Below are 14,035 nucleotides of genomic sequence, written 5' to 3' on the forward strand. Positions count from 1 at the left end.
TACAAGTTGGTATAATTGTTTATTTCTCAGTTTGTGAAAATGTCCTTAATTTGTTGATGTAGTAAACAAATTTGAACTTTGATTGCTATGCAAAAAAAAAAAAAAACAGAAGAAAATCTGCTTTGCAATTAAATTTGTAGTTCAATTGCATACAGGCAACATGCTATATGTGAAAAAATTACTAACTGAATCACAAGTATTAAATACTGAAAAAATTAACAGTTTATTATAATTAATTTTATTTAACAATCTAGGAAGTTCAAAGCCATCAACAGTTCCAGTGCAATTTCAGGTGCAATTGGGAATCCCGGTGGAGCTGTTAGTGTAGCAAACCTTGTAGGTAAAATACATGCATACTTTTGATAGCACATGTGAAGGGATCTCTCTAAAACGGACCTCATTAGTTTCATTTTCAGCAAACTGACCTGGGCCTCTCACCATGGTTTTTATTGTTTCTGAGGTTAGTGCGTGTTCTCTTTTTACAATACATTCATGACCACCAGAAGACATCGACTTGACATACACGGCATCAGGGCCTTCACAGCCACCAAGGGTTTTCTCTTCTCTATCCATTATGTTCTTATAAACCCTAGAGTGGCTCCACATGGACGTTAGCAGTTTCTCGTCAGCCCCACAGCCATCGAAGCCAAGTCCAGCTTTTCTTAATTCTGACTTCCCTTTGGCTTGGGTTTGTCTGCATGAAATTACTCATAAACATGTGAAGTTTCAGCTGAGACTGTCCACTCCAAACAGCCCAGTTACCCTCAATTCTGAGCAAAGACTTGGACTTTTATTGCCCATTGCTCACGAATGTTATCCTTGTACTCAAAATCCTGAAGTCAGTTGCAAAAACCCCAGCAAATTCTGAAGGACATAGAAGAGGCTTATAATCAACTCAAAATTTTTCTGTTCCATCAAGATCATCTGTGGAACAGGAAACCAAATCTGGCATGGCCAAGAGTGGCTGGCCCATCCCTGGGGAGGCCAGAATGGGAGGCTGGCAGTCAAATTCCTACTATCTGACAGGAGAAATTCCTTTGGTGGCCACCTCTCCAGAGCTCCCAGCCAGGAGTCCAAAACCCAGATCCATTCTTCACTCTGCTCAGTGCTGTGGAGGAGACAGGATGACAGGACTGGAGCAACAGATGCACAGAGGGAGTCAACTGGGTGGAGGTGGAGGCCAGGAGCAAAGGTGCTGGAGGAGGAAGTATGAGATTAGGAGAAGGGAGGGCACTCGGCACCCGGGAAGAGGGGTGGAGTTGGTGATGGAGAAAGCAAGGCCGAGGTTCAGCTACAGGTGCCTGACACAGCTGCTTTGGCCTCTTGGGCAAAGGTCAGCAAAGGCATCACTCGGCCGTACAGAAGGACTCAAGATCCGTTTTCGTCAAAATATTGGCCACCATCACTTGGACAAGGTGGCCCTTCCCAGGGGGAAGGTGGCTAAAATAAGTCAGTGCTGAGAGGGAGATAGAATGTGAAGTGCATCTGGTGCTGACCCAATTTCTTTCTGCTTACAAGCCAAGGTGAGGACCAGAAAACGGCAAGTCCTAAGCTTCTGTGCGTGCCAGCAGAGCACTCCCTGTGTGCTGAAGTCCCGGTTCACAACCACCATCCCCCGAGTAAGTCCAGTACTGCAGGGCCCTCCTAAGACTACTAAATGACTGCCAGGTGCTACACTGGACCCAACACCTGCTTTTCCCCCAAGTCAGAGGCCATCAGTGGGCCCTGGATTGGTTCTCGTCTCTCTGAATGTGCCCCCACCATAGCCCATAATCAGGCTCCTGCAGGCGGAGTTCTGCCCAGTCACTTGATAACACGCCTTCAAAGAAGTGATGAGTCTCATCACAAGCTGTCCCCTAGCCACCGGCAATTTGTTTTTCTTGGGTACCAATGACCGTGTCCTTCTTTGTTAGGCCATGCTAAGGGTCATACTTAGGAATCCCAAAACAAAACACGGCAGGAAAAGCTCTCCAGGAGTGAACCCTAACACCTCCCAAATAAACAATGTCATGAAACATGGCAAACAGGTTTCACTAGAGTTCAGTGTGAATCTTCCCTCACTGACTTCAATGCCCTCAGATACACGCTGCAGAGCAGAATGGCGATAACCCAACGCTGCAGGGTTCTAAGCATTCAGACTGAGCATCTGTTTGTTGGATCTTTTTGAGCATAAGTTTTTCCTTAAAGGATATTTGCCACTCTGAAAAGGGGGTCACTATGTTCTTGTGACATGGAGTGGTCAGAAGAACCAAAGCCAGGAGTCATTAGGGTGACAAAATGCCCATACATCCACATCAGTTAAAAGGGGGAAATGACCAAGATCTTCCTTGTGCCGCCTCCGTGGACGCCTGACATTGGTGACAAAACTCAGGCCATAGGTCTCTCCCTCCATGAGGGGAGTCCCCATGCCACCAGCGCTAAGGTGGTGTCAGAAAGAGTTATTGAGTATAGCATATCCCCCTCACCCACTAGTGATTTCCACAAATATACCCACGGATGGTCTTTTTTATGTGCTTTCCAGAAATTACGGGGAGGCCCAGGGGGCCATTTGGGGGTTCTGTGCTTAGGGGTTTGACAGGAAATGTTAATGAGACTCACAGCCATGTTTATTCCAGGACTTATCTACTTAGAGTGGAAGGTTCCGGTTGCCTGAGCCTCGCGAACGGCCGCGGAGAGGAGAGGGGAGAGAGGAGCGGGAGGCAGCGGAGGGCACCTCCCGGCCTCTGCCAAGCCGCCTCCACGAGCACCGTTTACAGCCTCTTCTGCAGGGACTGCCTCCGTCTGCCCTCGTATTGTCAGGTTGACAAGAGGAGAAAAAAATTAACCAAAAGCCAAATCAAATAAATGTGCAACTCATAAATTCTGCAGCTAAAAATGTACCCCTGAGGGACAGCATCAGTGCACCATGGAAGGCTGCCCCTCTCCTGCCCTCGTAAAGACGAGGAGAAGGGAAGCGTCTCCGCTCCCGAGGCCCCAGCCAGGGGACCGCGCCAAGCGCCGGCTTCCTCCTGGTCTTGTTAAGGAATTTATTCCGTCGCTGGTGGCCTGAAGCTGCTCTCCTTCAGTGTGAGGTCAGCGTCTCCAGCCCCGCACCGCTGAGGATTCCAGCCTGGACCAGCCTGCGGCTGGCTGACCACTCCTCCTGTCCCCAGCCTGGGGCCGTGGGGGGTGCTCCTGCAGGGATGCTGAGTGCCGCACAGGGCTGAGGAAGAACAAGTGGAGCGCCATGGGGTGTGGCCAAGGACGCCCACGGAGCTCTCCAAGCCCAAGCAGGGCTCCCACCCAGGCCGGGAACTTCACTTCTCCTCTTCTGACTGGGGTCCCGGGCGTTTCTAGTGAACCCTACACTCTCTCCAAGATTTCAACCAGAAGCTAGCCTGTGGCCGGCCTCTGACGGAACCTGCCAGCAGCAGCAGGAGCTTCCAGGTGAAAACGTTGATCAAGCCATGGAAAGCAGCCCTCCCAAGGCGGGCAGAGCGTTAGATCTACGTGGGACATTCTTGTTTGTGTGTGGGAACATTAACCAGTGCAGCCAGGAGCCCTGACAGAGAGTGTGTCTAGGAAGACTTGGAAATAACAGGGTGCCTCATGCACCCCAGTTGTCAGGGGAAATTAAGATTCTTAATCAGCAAAACTCACAAAATGTCATCCACAGAGCTCCATCTTGTGGCAAACGGTGCTGCTCTCTGTACCCCCTCTCCCCAAAAGGGGTGAGGGGCATGGAGACCAAGGCTATCTATCCAGTGCATGCTTTGCATCTTGGGGGTTTTTTACCTGAAAGAAGAAAGAGAAAGTTGTCAAAGCAATTAAAAAACAAGAGGTAGACAATTTGCTTAATCCGCTTCTAGATGATGCATGCAAACTCAAACTTGATTAATAGATCAGAAAAAGTGCAATATGTGTATATTCGCCAAAGCCTCCTCCACACAAAGGGAGACTGGCAGAGAAAACACAACTTCTTAGTAACCTATAGAAGCAGCCATGGTCAGACAGCAGATCTTCACACGGACTTCCAAGACATACTGGGTGCATTTGCTGTCAATTATTGCTTGCAATGTTATTTCATATGAGGCATTTGTCAATTAACCTCAGTTAAAAAAAATGACACAGATAAGTAAATTTGTAAATTCTACTAACTGAAAAGAGGGAGCTTGTGCAGCATCTTTTATTCCAACTCATGTACATAAAATCACTTTCCACCAGCAAAGTATTGAACTCACAACATCCTTATTTTTAAAACAGGAATTCAAGAGTATAGCCAAAGCATCATCTGTATGCCCAACCGAGATTTCTGAATTTCACAACAGCACTTTCACAGGGCAAGTGGCGTTGCTGCTGTAATGATTTAGGTTAGATTGCCGATTCTAATAAAACTAATTCCTGAATGATGCAATAAGGAAACTGCGAAGCTGGTAACAGGTTTGAGAAACAGAGTGTGTCTTTATGTTATTAAAATAAGAACAAATGAGTCACTGTCAAAACTGTTTCTTCAGTTAGTAATTACTCACTATCAACACTCTGTTAAATCAGGATTTTCTCCTTCTGCATGGGTGATAAAAGAATTGATTGGCTGTCGCTCCCAGGTGCTGAGTGACATCTGTCCTTTTGCTGTTGAGTTTCCGCAACTGGAGGCATTTTGACCAAAATCTACTGAGTCTTTTTGGCTTCGCCCCTAGAATCCTTAGCCTGCTTTCCAGAAAACATAAGCATGCTTGTGCACGGGAGTTGTCCCTTCCAGAAAGACACCGCAGAACTGCTGTACCCTTACTTCATGTTACAAAAGAGCAGGCTGATAACTCAACAGCAGGGAAAGGTAAAAACCTGCAATGACATGGCCACTTCCCGTGTGGCAGCACACAGAACTTGTGTCACGAGGCCTTGCATCATGAGAATCAACCACAACACTCTCAACACTCTGTGCCTACCTCCAATGGTCAATTTGGCTTCTCTGTGGTGAAACACTGATTTTTTATTGCAAGCATGGGTACCACCTTTTTCTCCATCCATCACGGAGGGTGGGAATTGGTGCCACTCGACCCTTGGTAGGTATGAAGCAAAATTCAACCCAAAATGAAAAACGGTGTACTCTCACGGAAAGCCTTCTGCGGCACGGAACACAGAGAGAGCGGAAGGCGGCAGACGCATTGGAGGACCAGGGGAAGCCTCCCAAGTAGCTCCACGGAGCAGAAGGAAGCCCAGCGCAGTGGGGAGGGAGAGCCTAGGGTGCTGGTCCAGAAAGACCTGTGTGGTGGTGGGAAGATGCTCCTCAAGTCGGCGGGGACAGGCTCTCCCAGGAAATGAAAAGGAAGTGTCCGGAAAGGCTGAGAAAACACCAGCTTCTTGGAAAGAGGAACTGCAAAAGTTACTTCTGTCCCTGTGAAGAAGGCAGGAAAAGGGCTGCCAGGCAGTGGGACCTGCAGAGGGAGGGACCACAGTGGGCAGGACCCACCTCAGCAACTGCCCTGGACCTGGCCCCCATAAGAGGACAAAGCCAGAAAACAGAATTCACTGGACATGCCCATGAAACCCGGGGGGACAGCAGAGGCTCCCATCTGGGGAGATAGAACACATGGATGTTTTTGGTTGTCAAGATTTGTGATGAAGCTATTGTCTAGCTGCAGGTGACCATCCATTCAGGGCAGGCTGGGGAGAATCTCACTGTGCATCCCAGAAGGAGGCTCACAGAAGTACCATCACGCCCCGTGCTCCAGAGCTTCCCCAGATTCACAGAGGCTCCTTGGACCCTCACGGCAGCCTCGTGGGCTGAGCTGTAAAAGCCGGGACAGCAGAGGGTCAGCATGGGCAAGTGACTCACCTGCCACCAGCACTAATGTGGGTCAGTGACTGGAGCTAAACCCGTCTTTTGACTCAGTGCCACCCACCTGTGCCAACGGTCTTGTTGGAACACCAGGGGAAAGGAGGGGCACCCTGCTGGGACAAAAGCAAGAAGCCAGGACTACCAAATCTACTCGTAAAAGTGCAGGATCCTGCCAAGCACAGCGCTACTGCCTGCGATTCTGGCAACTGGGGAAGCTGAGGCAGGAGGATCACAAGTTTGACGCCAGCCTCAGCAACTTAGTGAGACCCTCAGCAATTTAGTGAGAGCCTGTCTCAAAATAAAATGGACTCGGAATATAGCTCAGTGGATAAAGCATCCCTGGTATTCCTCGATACCAAAAAAAAAAAAGGTGGGGGTGAGCAGGATGCCCAGTTAAATCTGAACCCCAAATAAGCACCAAGTGATTTTTAGTATAAGTCTACCCCATGCATTAGGGAGGATACACTTATGCCAAAGGTACTCATTATTTGTCTGAAAATCAAGTTTAACTAGGTATGTGCCATGTTATCTGGCATCCCTGGTGAAGTTGAATGCTGATCCTCCCATCTTCCTTCCAACCCAGGGGAGGAAGCCCTGGAGCAGGTGAAAACCTCCCATGACAGGCCCGTCCCGAGGCAGGCTCTGCAGGGCACTCAGTCCTCTGCCATTATCTCACCCCATCCTTCCTACAGAGCTAGGGCACGGGCTTCATTGTCCCACATCACAAACAAAGGAAACTGTAACTGAGTGAGAAGTGACTTAGGAGAGTTGGTGACAGAGCCAGGACAAGAGCCCCACGTCTGCGTCCCAGTCTCTTGGTCTCAACGGAGAAGCCATGCCCTGACTGATCTCCACCCAAGGAACTGAGCACACAGAACTCCTCTTCAAAGCCCAGCTGCAATTTCATTTCACATTTTGAATCCAACAGCATGAAAACACAAGCTGTCCAGGTGAGGTGGGCATCTTATTCTTCAGTCTTGGTGGACACTCAGTCTTCAAAGCAGCCCTATGGCAAAGGGAGCAGGCAGACTGTGGGGTCCAGGGCCCCTCCGAAGGCCCAAAACCTTATAAGAGAAAACATCTGAAAGGAAATTTTAGAACAAGGGAGGCGGATTATTCTCATTTCCATATTGCAGATCTATTAATTTAGTCTGTAATCTTTGTCCAGGTGCATAAATGGATCGAATACTCCTGCCGTCAAAGCTGCATTTCCTTAAAAGGCAAAGATAATGTGGGCTGGGTATTCTTTTCCTACACATAATTCATTTAAGTCAGAAATGTTCTCAAATGGCTTCTTTTTTTTACTGCTCTCCAAGTTTACGTGCACCATGATCCAAGAAGATATAAATTACCACTGGGAAAAGGGGGCAGGCTGCTCCCTCCCAGGGCACAAACACCAGGATTTCATTTTCCTGATACTTTTATTTTGCTGCTAATAAAATTGGGTGGTTAAACCTCCATGGTGGAGTATGAATATAACACCAGAGTTAAGCTTTAACACCAGCAAAAACTCTATTAAAATGTTGCCCCAGAGACTGTGAATTTGAATTCTGGCACTGCGGGTCCGGTTGGGCCTGAAAACTAAGGAGAGGAAGTCCCTAAGTCTTGCTGAGCAGGCCACACACAAGGATTTTTTTTTTTTCCTTTAGACTAATTTCCTTATGGAGACAAAAAAAAAAAAAAAAAAAAAAAAAAGAGGAAGAAAGGCCTCAAAATTCTAGCCTACTCCTGAGAAGAAATGAGCTGTGAAGAAGCAGAGCCCAAGCTGCCCATGTGCCTGCCCAGCAGAGGGAGGCCTGCAGGGCCGGCCAGAAAGGGAACATTCCAGGTCTACCTTCAGATGCGCCTGCTCCACAGAGCCGCTTTCAGAGGGGTGGGAGTGGCGCAGGCTGGGGAAACAAACAGCATTCACTGTCACAAGGAGCGGGTGGAGCATCTGGGTTCTAGAAACTTCTCCATCTTGGGCACATTGGCCACTGACCACCAGCCAGTCTCCTCATCCATGAGATGCAAATCACAGTTCAAGGTGATTGGGAAGGTCATGATTTCAAAAATACAAATCCAAAAAAGTTTTCCAGGCATCTTGATATGTCGGCAAGGGGGTCATTTATGAACACAAGAACACTTGTATTCTGTGTTTGTAGAACAAGTTTACTCCTCCTCCTCCTCCTCCTTTGTACTTATTCTTTTTTTTTTTTTAAGAGAGAGTGATAGAGGGAGGGAGAGAGAGAGATTTTTTTTTTAATATTTATTTTGTAGTTATCAGCAGACATAACATCTTTGTTTGTATGTGGTGCTGAGGATCGAACCCGGGCCGCACGCATGCCAGGCGAGCGCGCTACCGCTTGAGCCACATCCCCAGCCCTGTACTTATTCTTAATGCTAGAAATTCCCTTTAAAATTGGGCTGGGAATAAAAAGTCAGTTATGTATTTTAATCAGTAATAATGGTTTAAAATTTTATTTAGAAACATAACACTTGTCATATCAACAAAATGCAAGAATTCCAAGAACCAGCATGAAAAAAATTCTTTTGAATTAACTCAGTTTGCATTTTATATTGTATAACTGATAGAATAAAAATCAGTAAAATTTAGTATAACTAGTAAAAAAAAAACTTAAATGCAACAAAGGACTTGAAAACTCTTGGGTTTCTAAGAGTAAGAACAAATTAGAAGGCAGGTGACAACTGACAGCCCTGTTATCAAACTTCTAGATGGAGACGGTGCTGACAATATCCATGTTCCAGCAGGCTTGCAGAACGACTGTTCAACATACATTTTACTAACACAATCGATGAATTTAGCAAAGATGTGTTTAAGAAGAGAGTATTTGAGGATTAGGAGCAGGTTTTAGAAATGAAATGGAGGATAAGCTAACAAATCTATCAGAAATAAGATCAACAACTTAAAATTTAAACCAATCTTGAGCATATATTTGAACTTGGATATGCAGAAATGGTGCACAAGTCCCTAAGGTTCAATGATGCACTCAGAGGATCAAGAGCCCTATAGACAGTTAAATTACTCAGAAAGCCAGGGAATTTATCAAACATGAATTTCAAAGTGGATTCTGGCCTCCAGGAAAAATGGAAGTGCCCATTAATGTACATACAAAATAAATGTTGTCTGCAAGCTCTTTCTACTATTTATTTTTTGACCACAAATTGGCTGAGGGTTTTTAATTTACATAAGGTCAGACAAAGAGTCCTTTCCCTTTGATAGAAGTGTTCTGGGTCCAAGTTATGCACAACTATTTACAAATACTAAAATATTGCTGGCCTAACAGGCACAACACAAAGAAATAATTTGCACCACTTCGCATCTCTTGGTGCATTATTTAAAACCAACCCCAATTTGAGAATGTTAACATTAAATAGGTTTCACACATGGAGGAAATTTGTACAAAGCCATCATACATTATGAATGAAAATTATAACAGTTCTGCTGAAATTTGTTAAAGCAGATGCACTGAAGTAGAATGAACACCAAGTCTGCAAGGGTCCTTAGAAACATATTTAGCTCATAACCTCAATATTTATTTTATTGATCAAAAGAAATGTTAACTTCATCTACTGTTGACAGATAATTTGTCAAAAAATGTTTTAAATAACAATACTTCATAGCCAGGGTGGCTCAGGAAATTAGTCAGTGGCCTTTGGGCCACAGGCCTTGAGCCTGAGCTGCCTCCCAGGAAGGGGTTTGAGGACTGGGCCCACACCTGGGAAGGAAGGCAAGATGGCAGCCAGGCTGGGCTGGGATGCAAGTGGGCGCCCAGGGGCTCCCTTCACGTGGCGACTCCAATGCCACACTGCTTCTTGACCAGGAAGAGTTGGCATCCAGAAGAATAAGGACTCCTCTTTCTGAGATGGTCCCTTGGGTGCATCAGGCCAGAGTGGGGAAGTGCACCTCGGGGGAGGTCGGGGGACTTGGCCACCACACACTTGGTGTCCTATCAGAGAACACCCCTCTGACTGCTTGCTCTCCTCCACTCAAATCTCCCAACTCCTGGGTCTCTGACTTCCTGCTGTCCATAAACTGAGTCCTCCTATCTTACACATGGTTTTCCCTCTATCCCTGCAGCCACTACCCTACGCCTGCCTGGACAGCAAAGCCACAACCGCAGGGTCCTGACCCTCCAACCCGCATCCTTCCTATAAATGGGCCCCAGATTCACATTGCCTGCTTCTCCTGGTGACATGAGGGCTCTCCACAGGGCCTTAGGAGACTGTGCTTAGAGGACTGAGGGAGGTCACCCAGGGCCCTCCCCAGCTCCCTGTGGAACAGGCAATTGGTCACGATGCTCTCAGGTGTCCCTTCTGTCCCAAGAACCTTGGAAATTATGTTGTTCAACGCTCACTCGGCCTCCCCCAGCACAGGAATGTACCAAGACTCTTTTCGAAGATGGGAAACAAGAACCACTTACATCTATCATCCGGCAATGCAAGGGAACCATGCTGGGGGCCGCGGGAGGGCCGTTTGCCTGGACAGTGCCGCTGACCACCGCTGCCGGCTCAGCCTCAGCTGCTGCTGCAGGGCCGCACTAGGACATCCACTTTCTGTCACCTCAAGAGTTCAAAATGAGTCCCTCTGTGGGGTATGTGGCCCCAGTGGCCCTGTGGACACACAGGGACAAGCATGTCTGGCCCTCGATGCTCAAGAGTGGTCTGCTCACAAGTGCTCCCAAGGCCAACCCCAGGTGAGCGGCACATCTGTCCTCTGTGCTGCCCCAGTGGAGACTTGGCTTCACCCTCCAGCCCCAGCCCCCACCCAGGCCGCAGCATACTGTGCACAGTGCCCTGTCCTTGGCAGGTCCTCATGCGGGGCCCTCGGTTCCTCCAGGAATGTGGGGGGGTGGCCTTCTTGGGGAGCGGGATCCTGGCAGGCGGCCCTTCTCCCACCCTCCACGCACTAGGTGCTCAGGACCACCTGTGGACGATCTTGTACACTTCTCCCAGATGGACCTGCCTCCTCCTGGCTCCTTGCTGACCAAGTGCTCCACCTGGGCCAGCAGAGGCCAGCAAGTTACACATGTCTGTGGTCCAGAGCCAGCTCTTGGACATTTCCTGCCAACGTGCGCTGTTAGTCAGCTAGGGCTTCCACAGCAAACACCAGAGACGGACCTAGACCACAGTAACCGTGCCTCCATTCTGGCAGGAGCTGGGAGTCCGGGTGTGGGCCCAGCTGGATGTCTGAGGTCTCTCCTGGCTTGGAGACCACTGATCTGTGTGTCCACACCTGTTCATCCCCTTTCTTAAGAACCAGACTGGACCAGGATGCACCTGATTTTACCCTGATCACCTCTCTAGTGGCCCCACTTCCACACACAGCCGCATCCTGAGGGAGAGGGGCTGAGGACCTCAACATATTAACCCTGGGGCCAGATTCAGCCATTCCACACAAGAACTTGGCTTCCTGCTCCCAGGAGGGAGCTGCTGTCCAGCCCATTTACATTATGGGAAGTTCACCCCAAGCTGGCTTCTCACCTGGAGACAGATCTGCCCACAGAGGACAAGTGGTAATGCCTCGGCAGAGGACGTGGGGGTCCCACCGAGCACACACGGCAACCCAGGGGGCTTGTTCCCTGCACAAAGCCCTCTCACAAGCGCCCAAGTCTTTGATCCTCCAACTTGCTCGGCATGGGAGGCTGGGGAGGTATTAATCAATGAATACAGATTAATTTATGAGATGAGGAGAGGCAGAGCAAGCTGCCCAAGGTCACACAGCTAATTACAGCCCACGCCTTGCGACGAGGCGAGGCGCTCCTGCAGTACCCCTTGCTGTCCCCTGTGCAATAAGAGATGCCTGGGACACGATTCACAGCGGCTCCCTTGGCCTGCAACACGTTCATCATCTTGCCTGAGTCACGACCCGGCCTCCCCACAAGATCGTATCACAATGAAAACACCTCGCACAGGTGGTGAACTTGATTTATTAAATTTTCTCAGCTTCATGTATGCGGAAGTTCCTCCGCACAGGAAAAATCTCCTAAATATTGAAAACATATGTACGTGGGACAAAGCATGGGGGGGCACTTATTATAATCTATCGCACATGATAGATGCTTTTTTAACAAAGTCAGTATGAACTTTCCACATTAATCAAAAGTGGATGCTGTGTGATTCTGTATAATTAACCAGGAAGTCACATCATGAGTGATAAATATCAGATGGCAGAGTAAAGCCAAAGAACGTCGACCTGAGTGCTGGTGAGCAACCTGGGGTCCTGGTGGCCCACAATGCAATTATTACTCAGTTAATTGAAGGGTCAAGTTTCCCAAAGATTAGTAATTAGACTGCAGTGGCCTGCTCCTCGGAGGCTTGACAAGTGCCCAAAGTATCCCCTTTGGGCGTCCTGGACTTCTGGCTCAGAACCCCAGGCCTTTGCATTGCTCTAGTCCTTGCAGAGCCAAGACCGGAGGAGAGAACAGTGCATGCGGGAGCCAGCACCTGAGAAGTTTCTCGGAGGAAGGCACCTGACACAGCTTGACTCAGCTGATGAGGGCATCTCTGCCACATTTACATTGAGTGGCTGGCAGCTGTGTGGGTCACCACATGCAGGAGACTTGGAAACTGTGAGACAAAACATACCCTCGAAAGTCCAAATATCCATGTCCTCTGTGCCTTTTGCTTAGGTCCTCATTGGACTCCAGCAGGTTAGAACTGCCATCAGCTGCAGCAATCTCACTCCTCACCTGGTGATTAAGACCCTCCACAAACTCTCAGGAGATGCCTCCAAAGCACCTGCATCTCCCAGTGTTTGGGCTCGCCCTGGGGAGGACTTCCCAGTCCACAGCCTTCCTCCCGCTCCCTTGCTACCTGAACCCTTATCCATTCCTCAGAGCTGAGCTGATTGACCTCCTGGTTCAAAAGTCCTTTTGTTCAATCTCGAATGCCCAGCAACACCTGCCTCTCTGCGCCAGCGGCACTGGACGAATGACCGCTCCCTCCAGCTGTGCACCACAGGTGTGGGCCCGCCTTCCCTCTGCCTCTGGAGACTGGGTGCTGCTTACAGGCAAGCTGGTGTCCCTCCATTCTGCACCTGCACTCACCCAGTCCGACACTCCTAGGTGGGAGGAAATGCCAGTGAACTGGAGGTGTGGGTGGGGACCAAGAGATCCTGTGCCACCCAGAACATGTGATGGCAGATGAGCAGAGTAGCAACAGGATCACAGCAGGCAAGAGTCACAAGGAAAGGGAGAGGGGAGAGAGGCCAGTGGCAGAGGATGGGCTCCCCAAAGAGAAGCCAGAGAGAGAAGATGCCCCCTCATGAGTCAAAGGGGCTTGGGATCCTGGGAGGCCCAGAATTGGAAACGCACTGAGCTTCCCACAGTAAGAGCTGGCTACGGTGGCGCGACCCCCCCCCCCCCCAGTGAAATGCTCCAGGTTCCCATCAGAACAGAGAGCAGCGTGTGCTGTGCATCATGTGCTCTGCAGCATGGAAAACAGGCAGGGGACGGGTGGCCAGGTAAAGGTGCACACAGTGGGTTCACCAGGTCAGGATCATGGTGATTTTTTACTTTACAATTTCTACTTTTCTGTGTGCTCCAATCTTTCTGGAATGAACACACAAGGTGGGAGTAGGGGAGGGGAGAGCAATGGTGATTTTGTGTTTAGCTCTGTCTCAGCAAGAGGGAGCACTGTGAAACCCAGGGGACTGGCTGCTCTCCATGCCAGAGCACACCGCAGGCAGGACAGGGGGAAGGCCAGGGCACCAGGATGTCCAGCAGCACTGAGCTGAAACAGAGAGCCTTTCATAAGAGACAAAGAGGACACATGGCTAGACACTCCAGCCCCCCACTCCTCCCCCCCCCTTCCTGATCTCCAGCCCCAGGGTCCTTAGCCCAAAGCCTGGACCAAGTCAGGCGTCACTCAAGGAGTTGCCACCCACCTTCCCTGTCCACCTGGCTCAAGGTTACCACCTTGTTCCTACAAGGTGCAGCTACAATAGGGAGCAGAGCCACGGGCAGTTCTGCACTCACTCAGGTCTCCTCCTGAGAACTTAATGTCTCTGTCAAAATCCTGTTGGAAGCAGTGACCCAGAGGAAGGGGCTCCCCATCCCAGTGCCAGTCCCCGGTGGCCAGGCTCCTTTAGTTGCCATTCCTGTGCAAGAGCCAGCTGTGGCTATACCCTCCGCCCCCTCAGGACCTGGAAGAAGGCCTCACCCTCCAGGGGCACCTTTGCACCTCTGGATGGAGCAGCTACTTCTCAACACACTT

At 49.3% G+C, this 14,035-nt stretch overlaps 1 pseudogene across 1 annotated transcript; it reads right to left on the reverse strand.

The window, feature by feature from the left end:
* Positions 1-242: 242 nt before the first annotated feature.
* LOC308634763 (elongin-C-like) lies at positions 243-573 on the reverse strand (annotated as a pseudogene). Its single transcript has one exon. The product of its transcript is annotated as an elongin-C-like (transcript).
* Positions 574-14,035: the final 13,462 nt, after the last annotated feature.

The sequence above is a fragment of the Spermophilus citellus genome (assembly GCF_964194105.1).
Source record: "Spermophilus citellus genome assembly, chromosome: 15".
In the NCBI taxonomy this organism is placed as follows: Eukaryota; Metazoa; Chordata; class Mammalia; order Rodentia; family Sciuridae; genus Spermophilus; species Spermophilus citellus.